Here is a 19,284-nt window from a genome sequence, read left to right on the forward strand (position 1 = left end):
ACAGGAGGGCGAAATCCACACACAATGACACCACCAACCATAAATCCAAAACAAACAAGAAACAACAATCAATGGATATTAATATTCCTCAATGTCAATGGTCTTAACTTACCCATAAAAAGATACAGGCTAACAGAATGGATACAAGGACAGAATCCAACCTGCTATTTACAAGAAACACACTTCAACTTCAAAGATGGGTGTTACCTCAGAGTAAAAGTTTGAGAAAAGATTTTCCAATCAAAGGGGCCCAAGAAACAAGCTGGTGTAGCAATCCTAATAACTAACAAATTAGACTTCAAACTAAATTCAATCAAAAGAGATGAAGAAGGGCATTTTATACTCATCAAAGGAATAGTCTATCAAGATGAAGTCGCAATCTTGCCCCAAATACGAAGGCAGCTGCATTTGTAAAAGAAACATTACTAAAGCTCAAACCACACATAAAACCACACACACTTATAGTAGGAGACTTCAACACCCCTTATACCACTAGACAGGACCACCAGACAGAAACTTAACAAAGAAACAAAGGATCTGACAGAAGTTATGACCCAACTGGGTTTAACAGATATCTATAGAACATTCCATCCAAACACAAAAGAATATACCTTCTTCTCAGCGCCACATGGAACCTTCTCAAAAATTGACCACATAGTTGGCAGCAAAGCAAACCTCCACAGTTACAAAAGAATTGAAATGACCCCCTGTATCTTATCAGATCAACATGCTTTAAAGCTAGAATTCAACAGCAATACAAATTGCAGAAAACCTACGTATTCCTGGAAATTGAATGACACTCAATTGAACCATTCCTGGGTTGAAGAAGAAATAAAAGAAGAAATTAAAGACGTCCTAGAATTCAATGAGAATATAGACACAACATATCCAAACTTACGGAACACTCTGAAAGAAGTGCTAAGAGGAAAGTTCATATCAATAAGTGCCCACATGAAGAAACTAGAGTAAAGTCACACTAGAGAATTGACAGAACAACTGAAAGCTTTAGAGCAAAACAGAGCAAACTCACCAAGGAGGAGTAGACACCAGGAAATAATCAAACACAGGGCTGAAATCAATAAAGTAGAAACTAGGAAAACATTACAAAGAATCAATGAAACAAAGAGTTTGTTCTCTGAGAAGATCAACAAGATAGACAAATGTCTATCCAAATTAACCAAAAGGCAGGGAGAGAGAGCATGCTAATTAACAAAATCAGAAATGAAAAGGGGGACATAACAATGGACACTGAAGAAATCCAGAGAATCTTCAGGTCATAGTTTGAAAACCTGTACTCTACAATATTCGAAAATCTAAATGAAATGGAAAGTTTTCTGGATAGATATCACTTACCAAAATTAAACTAAGAACAGATAAGCTGTTTAAATCGAGCAATAACCACTATTGAAATAGAAGCATTCATCAAAAGCCTCCCAACCAAAATAAGCCCAGGGCCAGATGGCTTTACTGCAGAATTCTCCCAGAAATTCAAACAAGAGCTAATACCAGTGCTCCTCAAACTGTTGCACACAATAGAAACAGAAGGGAAATTGCCAAACTCTTTTTACAAGGCTACAATCACTTTGATACTCAAGCCACACAAAGATACAACTAAGAAAGAGAACTACAGACCAATATCCCTCATGTACGTCGATGCTAAAATACTCAATAAAATATTGGTGAATTGAATCCAAGAACACATCAGAAAAATCATCCACCATGATCAAGTAGGCTTCATCCCAGGGATTCAAGAATGGTACAGCATACAAAAATCCATCAATGTAATCCACCATACAAACAAACTGTAAGGGAAAAACCACATGATCATCTCATTAGATGTTGAAAAGGCCTTTGACAAAATCCAACATCCCTTCCTTATAAAGGTCTTGGAGAGAACAGGAAAAACAGGAACATATCTTTACATGATAAATGCAATATACACCATACCAATAGCCATCATCAACTTAAATGGAGAAAAACTCAAAGCGTTTCCTCTAAAATCAGGAATAAGACAAGGCTGTCCACACTCTCTATATCTCTTCAATATTGTACTTGTAGTTCTAACTAGAGCAATAAGACAAGAAAAGTTGATCAAAGGGATACAAATTGGAAAGGAAGAAGTCAAACTTTCACTATTTTCAGATGATATGATAGTCTACATTAGTGACACAAAAATGGACAGAACAATGGAATCGATTTGAAAACCCTGATATTAACCCACACACATACGAACACCTTATTTTTGACAAAGATCCTAAATCTATAGAATGGATAAACAATAGCATCTTCAACAAATGGTGCTGGCACAATTTGATTCGGACATGCAGAAGATTGTAGATAGATCCATACCTGTCTCCATACACAAAACTTAAGTGCAAATGGATCAAAGATCTCTCCATAAATCCAGCTACACTGAATCTTCTAGAAAAGAATGTGGGAGTCAACCTTGAACAAATTGGCACAGGAGACTGCTTCCTGAACATTATGCCAGTAGCACAGACGCTGAGGTCTGCAATTAATAAATGGGACCTCCTGAAACTGAGATTCTTCTGAAAGGCAAAGTACACAGTCAGTAAGACAAAACGACTGCCCACAGAATGGGAAAAGATCTTCACCGACCCCACATCTGACAGAGAGCTTATTTCCAAAATATACAGGGATCTCAAGAAGCTAGCCACCAAAACAACAAACAAGGAAATTAATTAGTGGGGTGCAGAACTTAACAGAGAATTCTGAACAGAGTCATATGAAATGGCTGAAAGACACTTAAGAAAGTGCTCAAAATCCATGGCCATCAGAGAAATGCAACTCAAAACAACTCTGAGATACCACCTCACACCTGTCAGAATGGCTAAAATCAAAAATACCAATGAGAATTTATGCTGGAGACCCTTGACCAGCAAGAATGATGCAACACCGAGGAATCTTCTTCACACAGTTTATTCGGGAAACTTGATTTACAGTGAATGGCGGCCCCGGGTAGAGGAAGACGGGGCCTGATATAGTATACATCTACCAATCATCTAACCCTACGAGGCGCGCCAGTATAGGTTGTCTCCAAGCAGAATTAAGAGGATACATGGCCTTTACCAACTTAGGAGTTGTTTACCACAGAGAGCACTAGCCGTCGGGCTGGCAGAAGGTGGAAACCGGTGCCATCTTTTGGGCACGGTACTTTGCAGCTCCCAACAGTGGAAAAAAAAGGAACACTCCTCCATTATTGGTGGGAGTGCGAACTTGTAAGACCACGTTGGAAATCAGTATCGTGGTTGCTCAGAAAAATGGGAATCAGTCTACCTCAAGATCCAGCAATTCCTCTCTTGGGTATATACCCAAATATTGCACGTTCTTACAACTAGGACATATGTTCAACCATATCATAGCAGCATTTTTTGTAATAGCCAGAACCTGGAAGCAACCTAGATGCCCCTCAACTGAAGAATGGATAGAGAAAATGTGGTACATTTATACAGTGGAGTACAAATCAGCCAAAAAAGCAATGGAATCTTGAAATTCACAGGCAAATGGATGGAACTAGAAGAAACCATCCTGAGTGATGTAACCCAGTCACAAAAAGACAATCATGGTATGTACTCACTCATGTATGAATTTTAGACATAGAGCAAAGGTTTACCAGCCTATAATCCTCTTCACAAAAGAAACTAGGAAATATGAAGGTCTCTAAGGGATGAATGAATGGACCCCAGGAATGGGAAGGGGCAGGAACTCCTGAGCTAATTGGGAGCATGAGGGTAGGGGAGAGGGAGCTGCCAGAATGAGAGCAGGAGAAGAGGAGTAGAGGAGAGGAAATGGAGGAGCAGAAATATTGAGCTGGGGGAAGAATAGAAGAGAGAGCAGGATGAGAGATACCATATTAGAGGGAGCCACTATAGGTCCAAGGAAAGATCTGGCACTAGGGAGATTCCCAGAAGCCTACAAGGATGACATAAACTGACAATCCAGGCATTGGTGGAGAGGATAACCTAAACTCCCTTCCCCTTAAATGAGATTGATGACTATTTTTTATGCCATCCTAGAGCCCATATCCAGTGGCTGATGGAAGCAGAGGCAGACATCCACAGATATACACTGAACTGAACTCTGGAACTTAGTTGAAGAGAGGCAGGAATGAAGATCGAAGGGGTCAGTACCAGGCTGGAGAACCCCACAGAAACAGCTGGCCTGAACAAGGGGGATCACATCGACCCCAGATGCAGTCTGGGTGGCCAGTACTGGACTGATTCAGAGCCCTGAACATGTATGTCAACGAGGAGGCCTCTGTACTCCTGGGGGCCCCTTGTAGTGGATTAGTATTTTTACCTGGTGTAAGAAGGGACTTTGAGAGCCCATCCCATGTGAAGGTATACACTCTTGTCCTAGATACATGGGGAAGGCACAGGCACAGCCCAGGAGGATGTGATGAACTTTGCAGAGCCCCTGTTGAGGGCCCTACCCTGCTTGGGGAGTGGAGGGTGGATGGGGTGGGGGAGGTGGGATGGGGGTGAGGGGAGGGAAAGGGAGAATGGATTGACATGTGAAACAAGCTTGTTCCTAAGTTGAACTAATAAAAAAATAAAATAAATTAAAAAAAGAATTTCCAGGTTTTCTTCTTAGTACCCATTTGTCCATTCACTTTTGTCCTTTTCCACATCTTGATTTTATTTCTATTGCAATGATAACAAACAAATCAAGAGAGAGACATAGGACCATTCTATAGTATTTTATTTCTCCTTTGGCTATCAGATGGGTTAGAGTTCAGATGCATCTGTAATGCATCCTTCTGCTTGTTGCCGTTTTGAATGTCATGGTTACAGCTGCCAGTCTGTTACAAGGTCTATTGCTCTGAGGAAAAACTATTTTGCTTAAATATTAAAAAGGTGTCTCGAAGCCTTTCCATTTGTAAGCTTGTCATCCATTTTTATATGGAAATAAGATCTCTTAGTTTCAGAATTGTCTCTACACATTTCTGAAATGAGCAGAAGAACCTGTCATAATAGTTTGACAGGGTCACCATTAATACAACTGAAAAAAAAATACACAAGGAAAAACCTTTGTGGGGTACCTTGAAGACTTTTGTCCTATATAGGCACATGCCCAGACCTTACCTTCTCCAAAAATTCTTTCTCAGATGCCCAGGTTTGCTTATCTCTTCTTCCCCTGAGTTTTTGTGCTTTCAGATACTTATGTAAAACAATTGTAAAATAACTTTCTCACTATTACATAACAGTAAAGTGATTATTCTACAGCTTCACCCTAGGCACCCTGACTTTACAGCCTGCCTGAACTCTTAGTCACCATTCACTACTTCTACTTTCTTCAATATAAAGTGAACTCTCTGGTGGTGGCAAATGCATTTAGTCCCAGCACTAGGGAGGCAGAGGCAGGTGGATCTCTCTGAGTCTGAGACCAGCCTGGTCTACAGAGTGAGTTCCAGAATAGCCAGAACTGTTTCACAGAAAAACACTGTCTCAAAAAAATAAACCTCACACCTACAACCCTAAATCTACAGAAATGTAAAATATGGAGATATGAGTATTATCCAAGATAGTTGTAACACCGGTTTAGTGGCAAATGTACAGAGGTTGCAGAATCAGGGCAGGAAAACTAGTAGAGATGGTGTTAGCAGAGATTTAAGAAAGACAAATTGTTTTGCTCTTAAACAAGGCTTTTCTGAAGATTCACCCCAGCCTTTCATTTGACTGCAAGCCTCTGATAACTTCCTAATAACCTCTGAAACTTCAAACTAGGGTAACCTATTGTTTAAACGTAGATAGTGTTTTCTGTTCAGCCTGGTCCTTCAGCAATTTAGTCCCAAATAAACACAAAGAGTCTTATATTAATTATAAACTGTTTGGCCAGTGGCCTGGGCTTCTTATTGGCTCTCTCTCTCTCTTGATTATTGAGCCATTACCATTGATCTATGCATTTCTACATGGCCATGTCTTACCAGAGAATGCCCAGACTTATTACTCCTTCAGCGGCTACGCTGTGTCTCCCTGGTGGCTCCTCTTTGCTTCCTCTCCCCAGAATTCTCCTTGTCTGGTAGTCCCGCCTACACTTCCTGGCTACTGGCCAATTGGTGTTTGGTTCATCAACCAATAGAAATATATATAGTATATATATATATATATATATATCCCATCATTTAAAACTCTAATACTCTAATAGTAGTTTTATTCTTTTCTTTGGAGAGGGGATGTAGCATGAATTCTAATTGTTCTTAATACAAACATGGAGTCAGAGTCAGATATTAGAGGGTGAAAGCTGAAAGATCATAGAAACATAGCAGCCAGCCAGTTCTTAGCTCTACAAAATTCCTCTCTCTACCCAGCCATATTACTTCCAATCTCCATCCTCTAGTTCTGGGATTAAAGGTGTGAGATCCATCCCAAATGCTGGGATAAAATGTGTGAGCTCTGCTTCTTTTAGACTCCTTAAATCTCATGCAGCCCAGTGTGGCCTTGAACTCCTGATCTTGTGTCCACCTCTCAGGTGCTGGGACTGAAGGTTTGTGCCACCAGTGCCTGGATGCCATTGTTAAGTCGGGGCCAGCTCTACACTCTGATCTCTAGGCAAGCTTTATTTCTTAGATCACAAACAAAATATTACTGCAAGTGTGTTTGCTAAAAATTGCTAGGCAAGTGTTCTTATCACGGTTACATACTCTGTCCTAACTCCCAGAAAACTTTCTGAGACCAGCTCTGGTCATACACTTCCATTTATTTGCCTGATTACAATATAAGCTTGTGGAGGGGTGCAGCAAGGACAAGACTGACAAGTGAAGGGTAGTGCTATACAGTCTCTGCAATGGCTATGAGAGCTGAACTATCTTGGCTTTCAATAATGAACATGAAGACATAATGAAAAAGCACCAGTCTTTTTAAAGATTTATTTTAAATTATGAGTGTCTATTTGTGGCTGGTATATACATGGGTGCCCTGAGACCAGACATGTCACAGATACCCTTGAAGCAGGAGGCACAAGCAACCCTGAGTTGCCCAATGTGGATACTGGTAACCAATTTACTCAACCAAGGCTGTATACACAGAGTCCAAGAAATACATATTGAATAAACAAATGGAACTCTGAGTGTTTTTGGATAAGTCAATAAACTCCATCTCTTCTTTTCAGACTTTTGTTTAACTTAGTTCTTGTCTTTTAAATGGCTATTAATCACCTGTGACAAAATGATGACCCTACTGTATCAGTTTTCATCAATCAATAAAGTATATTTCCAAACTTTAAAAAAAAGTGAACCCACTTGGATAGCTTCCTCTAACTCAGTAACTGGGCTCGTTTCCATTGCACTGTAAAGCACTGTAATTTGTATCTTCTAGTCTACTAATATTCAATTGTATATAAATATACTGATTTTCTACTCTAATCCATTTCTCATTTCCCAGGATATCACAATGATTTTGAAACATCTTCAGGTTTCCCATCCCTGAGGATGGCTAATTTGTGTTTGTTTAATGTGTTTGAAAAGCCTTTATTTTCCAAAGCTTCTTATAAAATAAGATGAAAGAAACTTGAATCTACAAATAATGAACAAATGAGCATGTGAATGCAAATTCTCAAGTAAGCTGGGTGATAGAAATGAAAATCCCACTTCTTCTGAGATTCTATCTGATGTATAAACTTCAGCTTTTCTAGATCTCAGCCCTGTTGCTTTATGCAGTGTAACTTTCAGCAAATCTTCTCTACATCTGTGGTTCTAATTCCTCTGGTTAATGAGATTCTTAGAATAGCTAATTGAAGATCTCCTTACATACATACACAGTTGTAGATAAGAAATTATGTTCAAATGAAAATAAATTTCAGCAGAAGAGTGTATGTAATACCTTTTGCTACTAAGGTTTATTTATGTCCCTACATATTTATTATTTACAAAAATGAAGTTATAATTGCCACTATCCAGAGTGACATTCAGTAAATACCATTGATCACCTTCCAAGCAGTTTATGTTCAATACAACTTTAGGATAAAGGCTCTGCCATTACCTTAATTCTATCTATCTATCTATCTATCTATCTATCTGTCTGTCTGTCTGTCTGTCTGTCTGTCTGTCTGTCTGTCTGTCTGTCTATATCTGCCATCCACCTATGTATGTGCAGTACATGCATGTGTGCACATGAATATGGGGGTGTGAATGGCTGTAAATTTCTTACTATTACTTCCCATCTTACTTTTCCAGACAGGGTCTCTCACTCGACCTGAAACTTGTAATTTTACCTAAGGTGGCTGGCTATGGAAACCCTTGGATCCACCTGTCTTTGCCCATCAGCACTGGGATAACAAATTCTTTCCGCCTTCCCAGTTTCTACATGAGTACTAGGTATCCAAACCCAGATCCTCAGGTTTGCATAGCAAGCACTGAGCCATCACCTTAACCTCAACTTCATTTGCTAAGTTAAAGAAATCCTCATAGTAGAGATGATTAAACACTTAGATAAGGTCATATAATTGCTATGTTGCAGAATTATAGTTGGACTTTGACCAAGCTGACTCCAGAGATCATGCACTCAATTTCTGCACATAGTAATGGCAATTTTTTATTGAAAAGATATTCTTTTCTCATACAAAACATCCTGACCATAGTTTCCCCTCTGTCTACTTCTCCCAGAATCTCTCTCTTCCCCAGATCCACTCCCCCATCCATTTGTCTTTAGAAAAAAACAGGCATCCAAGAAGTAGCAACAAAAGAAGATACAATAAGTAAGACAAGACAAAATTTCTCATATTAGGACTGAACAAGGCAACCCAACAGGAGGAAAATAGTACCAAGAACAGGCAAAAGAGACACTCACCTGCTCCCACATTTAGAAGTCCCACAAAACAACAAGCTAACAGTCATAACACATACACAGAGGACCTGGTACAGACCCCTGCTTGTCTTGGGTTTGCTACTTTAGTCTCTATGAGCCCCTATGAGCCCTGCTTAGTTGGTTCAGTGGGTCACATTCTCCTAGTGTCCCAATATTTCCTCCCCCTCTTCCCTGGGGCTTCCTAATCTCCAAGAGGAGGGACCTGATCAAGACCTCCAATTTAGACTTTCTGCACATAATATCTGACTGTGGGTCTTTGCATCTTCTCCCATCTGCTGCCAGAGGAAGCCTCCCTGATGATGACTGGACAAAGTAGGAGTCTATGAGTATAGCAGAATACCATTAGGAATAATTTCATTGATATTTTTTGCCAGTCATGTCTGGTTCACTTGTAGGTCTCTGAGCTATAAGTTTCTGGGTCCTGGATATCCAGGCAGTATAAAACATGGTCCCTGATTGTGGCATGGCCTCAAGTTAAACCAGACATCGGTTGGTCACTTCCACAAGTTCTGTAACACCATTGCCCCAGGACATCTTGCAGGCAAGAGAGATTGTAGGTTGAGGATAGTTGGAAAATATAAAGATATTAGTTGCGAAAAGCATAGAATGTAATTTCAAATAGCAATTATTTATAAATATAATCATTCTGAAGTTTGCATTTAAATGTCTGTCCATTTCTTCATTGCTATACTTCATACAATGAAGTAAAATGCAAGCACACTGTTTGAACATTTATTTGTGCATTTTGCATCTTTTTACTTAATAGAACACACAAAACTCAAAATAGATTGGTTTTTCATCTAGCCATTTGCAAATAGTCATATCCTAATAATTTCATTTCCCTGTTTTCAACTGAGCTCTTTTCTGAAAATAGGACATATTATATCATGTGATATTTAAATGTCATATAGCATAACATCTTTTTTGGGGAAAAGCTATCAAATTTTTTTTCTCAATAGAAAAATTATATTTTTACCTTAATTAAATCCTTTCAGTCCAAGAACTTACCATCTTGCTCCTTGTACTTAGGCAATGCCCAATCTCCAGTGATTGATGACAATGACAGGTAAAATTGTTTAATTTATGGTGATTTCATACTCATATAATTCATACACCTCATTTTGCCACTTTCTAGTCTTTCTGACTATATTTAAAGGGTCTTAATCTGGGCTCTTTACTGTGCTTCTCCCACATTGCCTTCAGATTTACATTTACTGGTAACTGTTTTACAAGGAAAGAGATCAGACTAAGGTCAAGTAATGATAATTATGATCTCTTGTTGGCTGAGTCTACACATACACATAGTGAAGTGGATAATTGAGACAACTATCAAGATAATTCAAGGCAAAAGGGATTCTTGCTTCAATTATCTGACTATTTCAGATGAATGTGTTTTGAACAGAATTATCCATCTAATTGCTTCAATTTTGCACTTCACTTTGTCTGGGGTGCCCCAATTTGCTTGGGTGTTGAGTTGATGAATATATCTCCCCAAATCCACTATTTTCTCTTTCCCATTTCCCAATTTTATACCAGCTTGGCCTTTAAAATGTAAACGGTTTGGAGGAATTCTGAGGTGTTTTCTTCTTGGAGACTTGAACTGTAGTGAGAGCTTTGGCAATGGTATCTCTCAGGTCCTGGGAAAACTTGATGGAATTACATTGTGTGTGATTGTGTCTACCTGAATAGGCTTTGAGAATCATAAACAAAACAATGCAGCTTAGTGTCAGGTACCACATGTACATACATATGATCAACACCCATACTGAAGTTTCGGGATATCGATAGTATGTGGCTAGACCTGCATCTCTGGAGTTGCAGTCCCAGGAACAAGCTCCTTTTCATTATGTAGACATTATGGCCTCTGGTTTGTTATGAAAATTTGACTGGAAAAGCAACATTTCCTTCAAGAGGGGACACAACACACTCATATATACATATTCAATGCATATATTTGACTGTGTCTGGCTGCTGCTCCTGCAAATTTCCTCTCCGTAGCAGTAACTGCTATTAGTCAGAAGAGACTGGCTGCAAGGAATACCGAGAGGAAAGTGAAAGGTGAAAGAGTCTAGTGGAGTAGCCTGGAGGTGGTGAATACTTATTAAATGAAACTGTCAAACTGATTTTCAAAGGGCTCTGTTTCAGAGACCTGTTAATGAGTTGAATTCATTTTCCATGCCAATTACTCAGAGTCTAAGTTTCTGCAGTAGCCTGCTGTTAGCTTCTCATGTAAACAGTCTCAGCTGCTTATGTAGAGCTCTTCATAGAGCCAAGCTGACTCAATGGCTGAGTGAGTTTTCACTTGCCAATATAAGTCTAGATTGGTATATTGTTCTACTTCACCCTAGGAAGGTACTCTTCCAAATAATTCTATCTCACTAGGGTCAATTTGTCTGTATAAAATCAACATAGTGATAAGAAACAATTATATTGATAGGATATTCAAAATTGAATTTAAAACAACTCCCATAGGCACTGCCTCTTAACCATTCTGGAGTCATTAGAATATGGTTAAAAATTCACAGTATATCCTCAAGTTACTTTAAAAAATATCCATGATGCTTTTTGAAGAGGTACATGAAGATATGATCACATTTTTTAACTTTTCTTATTTATATGTTTTGTACTCTTAATCGAAGTGCAGAGGCAAAGCATTAGATGGATAAAATCAGAAATGTATTTTCTGCATGATGCTTACCATAAGACCCAAACTTATACATTTTTCTGTTACAAATTAAAAAGTCTAGTATAGTGTGACTTTTGTATTATATACAATGGCGACATCCAGAATTTTGAATGATTTATACTGAGTGGCATTTAGTACACTTACTCAGAGCTTCAAAACTGTACCAAGAAATCAGTGATTTCCTGAGATTTCTGTATGAAGACTCTTTCCCCCAAAACTTAAAAGATCAGTATGATTCCAGAGAGGAATATGATGAGAAGTTAGCAATAATTCCTTTCATTTAATGAAATATAAACTCGATAAACTTTCTTTCATGACTTGTCACTGTAGTGTACTTTCCATTTATATATTTTTGAACTCTGACAATCAGGGATAATTTCATGGACATGGTACTTATGTAGTCATGATGGATCAACACTCCACAAGAATCTTTGTTTTTGAAGCTTAAGGTTTTATGATTACTATCTTGAAATTTGTAGTAAATTTGTCTTTGAGTTGTGTTTTATATATGAACTACAAAATGACAACAAAACATGAGACAGGCAGCTAGAACCTGGCCTTACTTATAATTCCTCCTCCTCGTGCTGCTCTTCCTTTCTAGACAGAGTTTTAACACTCAAAGCTGTCAGATAACCACTGATTATATTTCCAGGAACAACAGATGACCATCGAAATCTCTGACTAGAATATCAGGATTCTACCCTAGACAGACAATATTGTTATGATTTTGATATATACCTTGGTATTAATGAACTTCCTTCTCATTTTAAATGGTATTAATGAATTTCCCTCCCATCCTTAAAGGCTAACACTGAACCCCAGTGGCTGTTGCTTTCAGTACATCCTACATCTGATGTAGATCAGGGAAGTGTGTGTCAGATAAGAGTTTTCCTTTGCTTCCTGTCTCCTTTCAAAACCAAATGCCACATTGTTTCTTTGTCTTATATGAATTAAAACCCAGCAAACAATGAGCACCAAAACAATCCTGAAAAAAATAACAATGCTAGAGGAATTATCATTCATATCTCATGCTATATTACATAGTCAGAGTGATAAAATAATATGTTATTGGCACATAAACAGACACATAGACCAATAGAACAAAATCTAAGGCCCCAAAAGAGTCCACGTAACTAAAGTCATTTAATATTTGACAAAGATGTTAAAACATTCATTGATGAAAAGCAATCATCTCCAACAAATGGTTCTGGAAAACCTGAATGTCCACATGCAGAAGAATTAAATTTTACCTGTATCTATCACCTTGCACAGAATCTTACCCCAAATAGGTCACAGATATAAATGTGAAGCCTGAAAGTGCTGTAAGAAAAGATGAACAGTACCCTAAACATTACACATATATAGAAAAGAACTTTGTGAATGGGACTCAATTTGCTAAAGAATTAATGACAACAATTGACAAAGCAGACTTCACAGTTAAAGAAACAATCAACTGGGTGAACAGGAAGCTATCAGAATGGAAAAGGATCTTTATCACCTATACATCTGACAGAGGATTAATACCCTGAGTATATAAAAACTTGATGAGAGATCTGGCACTAGGGAGATTTCCAGAGATCTACAAGGGGGACACCAACCGGCAAGCTAAGCAATAGTGGAGAGGCTACCTTAAATGCCCTTCCCCAATAATGAGATTGATGACTACCTTAAATGCCATCTTAGAACCTTCATCCAAGTAGCTGATGGAAGCAGAAGCAGAGATCCACAGCTAAACACTGACCTGAACTCCTGGAATCCAGTTGCAGAGAGGGAACAGTGATGAGCAAAGGGGTCAAGACCAGGCTGGAGAAACCCAAAGAAACAGCTGACCTGAACAAGGGGGAGCTCATGGACCCCAGACTGATGGCTGAAAGACAAGTATGGGACTGATCCAGATGCCCTGAACCTGGGTGTCAGTGAGGAGGCTTCAGCAATCTCTGGGGACTCTAGTAGTAGATCAGTATTTATCCCTGGCGCATGAGTGGACTTTGGGAGCCCATTGCACAGGAAGGTCTGCTCTCTCAGCCTGGACACATGGGGGAGGACCTAGGCCCTTTCCTGGATGATATGACAGACTTCGGGGATCCCCCATGGAGGGCCTCACCCTCCCTGGGGAGCTTGAGTGGATTGGGTTGGGGGTGAGGGTAGGGAGGAGGGGAAGGAGAGGGAGATGGGGGTGACATGTGAATCAGGCTAAATTTAAATTTAAATCAGGCTAAAATTAAATTTCTAATTTAAATAAAACGAGAATTCTCAAAAAAAAGATAAAGGAAATGTGGTATGTTTACACAACCGAGTACTACTCAGCGGGAAGAAAAAACAGAATCTTGAAACGTGCAGGCCAGTGGATATCACTAAAGAAAACATCCTGAGTGAGGTAACCCAGTCACAAAAAGACAATCATAGTATGTACTCACTCATATATGGATTTTCGACATGGAACAGGGCATTGCCAGCCTACAATCACACTGCCAGAGAGTCTGGGAAACAGGGAGGACCCTAAGAGTGACATACATGGTTCCCTGGAGAAAGGGAGTGGGACAGGATCTCCTCAGCTGATTTGTAGCATGGGGGAAGGGGAGAGGGAACTGGGAGAAAGACAGGTGGAGAAGAGGATGGGAGAGGAGGACATGGGGGAGCAGAAAGGTTGAGTCAGGGGAAGAATAGAGGAGAACAGGCTGAGAGATATCATAATAGAGGGAGCCATTATAGCTTTGAGGAGAGATCTAGCACTAGGGAGATTACAGAGATCTATAAATATGACAGCAACTGGCAATCTAAGCAATAGTTGAGAGGCTACCTTAAATGCCCTTCCCCAATAATAAAATTAATGACTACCTTATATGCCATCCTAGAGCCTTCATCCAGTGGCTGATGGAAGCAGAGGCAGACACCCACACCTAAACACTGAACTGAACTCCTGGAACCAAGTTGCAGAAGGGGAGCAGTGATGAGGGAAGTGGTTAAGACCAGGCTGGTGAAACCTACAGAAACAGCTGGCCTGAACAAGGGGGAGCTCATGGACCCCACACTGATGGCTGAGAGGCAAGCATGGGACTGATCCGACCCTTAAACCTAGGTGTCAGTGAGGAGGCCCCAGCAATCTATGGGGCCTTGGGTAGTAGATCAGTATTTATCCTTGGTGTATGAATGGACTTTGGGAGCCCATTCCACACGGAGGGATGCTCTCTCAGCCTGGACACATAGGGGAGGACCTAGACCCTGCCCTGGACGATATGACAGATTTTGGGGATCCCCCATGGAGGAAGTCACCTTCTCTGGGGAGCAGAGGAGGGATGGGGTGGTGGGTTGGGGGACAGGGAAGGAGGGGAGGGAGAGTGAGCTGGGATTGACATGTGAAGAAGACTTTTTTCTAATTTAAATAAAATTAAGTTTTATAAAAACCTAAACAACACGGAAGGCAGAGGCAGGTGGATCTCTGTGAGTTTGAGGCCAGCTTGATCTACAGAGCCAGTTCCAGAACAGGCTCCAAAACAATACAGAGAAACCCCGTCTCAAAAAACAAAACAAAACAAAAAACAAAAAAACACTAAACAACAAAGAATATATATACACACATATTAATGACCGATTTGAAAAATGGTCCTGGAACCTGAACAGAGAGTTCTTAAAAGTAGAAAAAATGGCTAGAAAATGCCTCAAAAGTGTGTGTCATTCCTACCAATTAGGAAAATGCAAGCCAAAACTAATTTTGAGATTTCATTTTACCCTAGTTAGAATTGCAATGATCAGTTTAACAACTAACAACAAACGATGACGGGGATTATGGAAAAGGGAACTGTTAGTAGGATTGTAAACTGATACAAACACTGTGGAAACCAGTGTGGAACACTCTAAGAACTAAAAGTAAAACTACTGTATGATCAAGACATCCCACTCCTTGGCATATGACTAAAGGACTCCACATTCAATGCACAGAAACTAGCTCAGCTATGTTTGTTGCTGCTGTACTCACAATAGCTAGGAAATACAAACAACAAAATTGTCCTTCAATTGACTAATGATGAATGAATAATGAAAATGTGTTGTATGTAGAAACATCTAACAAAACCCCAATATGAGGCATGAGAAGCTCTTTTGAGATGTTGCTCAAGGTTATCCAAGAAATTCCCAAAACATTATATGCTACTGTTATTGTCCTTGGTTTTCCCCAAGAGGTAGAAGGTAACTGCCTACTCCTAAAGACAGCATGCATTTCAGACAAAAGAACTGGCATAAAAGCCTCCTCCCAAAGGACTAGCTTTTCATGGTATCAGAAGATACCGTTCAAGCTTTCTAAGGAGGAAAGCAAGCAACAGTTCTATTTATGGCACCAATAAACCACAATAATGGCCAATGTAGTATGTTGGCTCTAATGATACAGTAGTGGCATGTATACCTTGGCAGTAACCAACAGTTCTCTAATCTAACTTAAGACCCACTCAACAAGAGGGAAATAATCTCTGGTACTGAGAATCTGGCCAACCATGCAGAGCTAATGAACCCATGAATCTTGGAGGAAAGTAGAATCTAAGCCACCTTGATCCCTAACTACATTATAAATATTTTTCCTCATACATACTCACAGGTAAGTGTAATTCTCCCTCATCATCTAAGAAACTTTTCTTCAACAGAAGGAGACCATTTAAAAGAGTTACAAGGTGAAAAAAAGAACAGTTGTTGAGCCCAGTAACAATGGATACATCTACAACATTGCTGAAGAAGGTGCAGGAAAGACCCAGAGGAACATGGATTTTGCTGTCAGATTGTGTCTCTAGGGATATCAGAAACCACACTCATAAAGTCTCACCAAAATGATTGTCTAAGAAAGAACTGAACAAGGACAACAATAATAAAATTCTAATGAGGAATTCTAATAAGGGCCAGGGAGCCTTAGTCCTACAGAAGGAACTACAGGCAACTAAAAAGTGCTGGACCCAGGATCTAAAATCTTCCCTAGGGAAGAGCGCGACAATTGGTTATTCAATAACGAATAGTCAAGTGTATAAACATATACATGCAACTAAAATTGTATATACTGATCAATTGTACATACTGTACTCATGTATTTAGAAGTCTCACTCTCTTTCTGTGTATGTGTGTTTGACAACTATAATTGAAAAAAGAGCCCTTGAATTTAAAAGGGAGCAAGGTTAGGAATATGAGAGTGTATGGAGGAAGCAAAGGAAGGGGGCAATGATGTAATTATATCATCATTTCAAAATAAAATGAATAGATAAATTAGCTCTCAAAATATATTAAATTCCATCAAAAATAAGATTATTTTTGGTACCCTTTGGCTCAATTTTTGGAAGTGTCTTCTGACACAGATTGAAACAGGTCCAGTTTTGTCATTGCTTGATGTGTTCTTGAGTAAAATAGCTAACATTTTGTTGTCTTCATTTCATATATATAAAATAGTACTAATTAAGGCTAGAATAACACTTAATTTCTAAGACTACATAAAGATGAAATACACTTGTTTTGCAAGATTATATAGACAAAATAATTCAATATATAAAAAGTACATTGAGTATTTTATATTTCATATGTGTCCAATTAATATCTTATTCTAAATGGCTATTGACACAACAAACAAAATGCTGAGCATGATTAATACATGTGGTTACAGAGCTTATGTTAAAACTTATTGTACTTTGAATGTGTTGTAAAATTACTAGCAATGTTAGCTGTTTGGTCTATATTTCCAATGTTTACTAAACAAGCAATGCACGGTTCAAAGTAGTAGATTTGTTCTATGAAAAGTAAAAGTAGTGGTAATAACATGTTTGATTTTTTTGGTATTTGAATTTCTAGAAAATAATCAAACTTTGGATTTTAGAAATGAGTTCAGCAATATAGATTTTTATAGCTTCGTGTTTGATTTTGTGGTCCACCAAGCTATATCTATAAATGAACACAAAACAAATCATTGTTTAAATGAAATTACACATGTAATATATTTATCATAATTCCTGACATGAATACATGTTCAATAAAATAAGTTATTATTACTGAAGTGTACTGAAACATCAGTGACAAGGAAATAATTTAGTTTTCTCTTCACTGGGTCATCTCTTGGATGAGAATGAAACTCAAACACTTTCAAAAGATTTCAGATAATCTATTATCATGCTGCATTTTACAGCTGAATAAATCAGTAGCTGTTACCTTTTCAGGAAGAAAGTGAAGAAAGGAATGTTATGAAAAAGGTCACAGATGTGAATTTTATGGACAGTTTTATGAAAAAGCCATTAGATGGCAACAGCAGTTCACAAAGTTGTCCTGCTATTTAGTATTTCATCGGCAGGTACTGACAGCTGAAAAATCACAGAAACATAGAAACCCAAGAAACATAGAAACTTCAAGGCCTATGAGATTACATAATATCTGTTCAGGCACGTAAATGATAAATTCTTGCCCTCTCCAGCCCCAAATGTGCAATTGGAAAAATGAGATGGAGTGACATTTCCATTTTTTTTTTGTCTAGAAGGGATTAAAAAGTCTGATTCCATTTCATTTTTAGACAGATTTTTGAACCCTGGAAAGAGAACTTCTGATGCAAAATAACATTGATAATGACCTCTCCCTCTCTTATAAGAACAACCAAGTGCAGCCTATAAAGCATTGAAGGAGGACAAATGCCACCCAGAAAGGGAAGACTCCTCTAGCTTTGCTCCTATCTCAGTCCACTCTCCTCTGTCTGCTAAGGAGTGTTACAGCAAAGAACTATTTCAGATAACCACATCCTTTCCTATAGAGAGGAAATGCTTCTCAACTATTTGTTCTCACAGAATTGCTTCTCTATCATTTCTAACAGCTTTTTGTCTCTTATAGACTAAAATTCTTAGTTCTTTCAACAACTCTTTGTTTGATAATATCTTCTCTGAAGTTCACAAACATTGAAATTTATCATATATATATGATATATAACACACACACACACACACACACACACACACACACACACACACACACACACATATATATATATATATATATATATATATGATGGATTGGATTAATAGTCCTGATTTTCCATTTCTCCTTAATATGACTATACAAACATTTTTCCAGGCACATTTGAACATCATCCAAGTATAATTAAAGTCTATTTGTCCTTTTCACTTACATTCGTTAATGAAACAGTCAGTGAATATCATATTTAAAATGTGGGAGTTGTTATTTGGTTTATCCTCTTGCCAGCCTGTGATCCACTGTGAGAACCTGAACCCTGTTTTGAGAAGGAAAATGGGGAAAGTTGGGAAAATTTATAAATCGAATCCATAATGTATCAAGTACAATCAATGAAAAAAAAATGGTCAGAGGCTGACAAAATGATCCAGAGACATATGAAAGAAGGATTTATGTTTCAGTTCACTGACCTTTGAAGGATGGCTTTTTATAGAGCATCACTACAATAGCTAACACATCATGTAAAGCCTTCAGTGGTTGACTAATGAGCATAGGCAGAGAATTTTCTAGAGCTTAGGGTTGGCATATACTGACAGGATTCTCCATTCTTTAAATTGAAAGTTTACTATTTTTTTTATTTGGTTGGTTGGTTTTGTTTTGGATTTTCAAAAATAACTTGATAGCCTTTAGTTATACGTCTTTATTTTTTGCTACATCTCTACCATATGAAACTTTCAGTGTGCTTAAAAGATGCCCTGCTGGACTGTTTATTCTATCTAGGACAATATGTCCTAATAATGTACAAAATAGCAACTCACTCAAATGGCAATTTTCCACAGAAATGAAAGGTGCTTTTGA

Source organism: Cricetulus griseus, chromosome X (assembly GCF_003668045.3).
Source record: "Cricetulus griseus strain 17A/GY chromosome X, alternate assembly CriGri-PICRH-1.0, whole genome shotgun sequence".
NCBI lineage: Eukaryota > Metazoa > Chordata > Mammalia > Rodentia > Cricetidae > Cricetulus > Cricetulus griseus.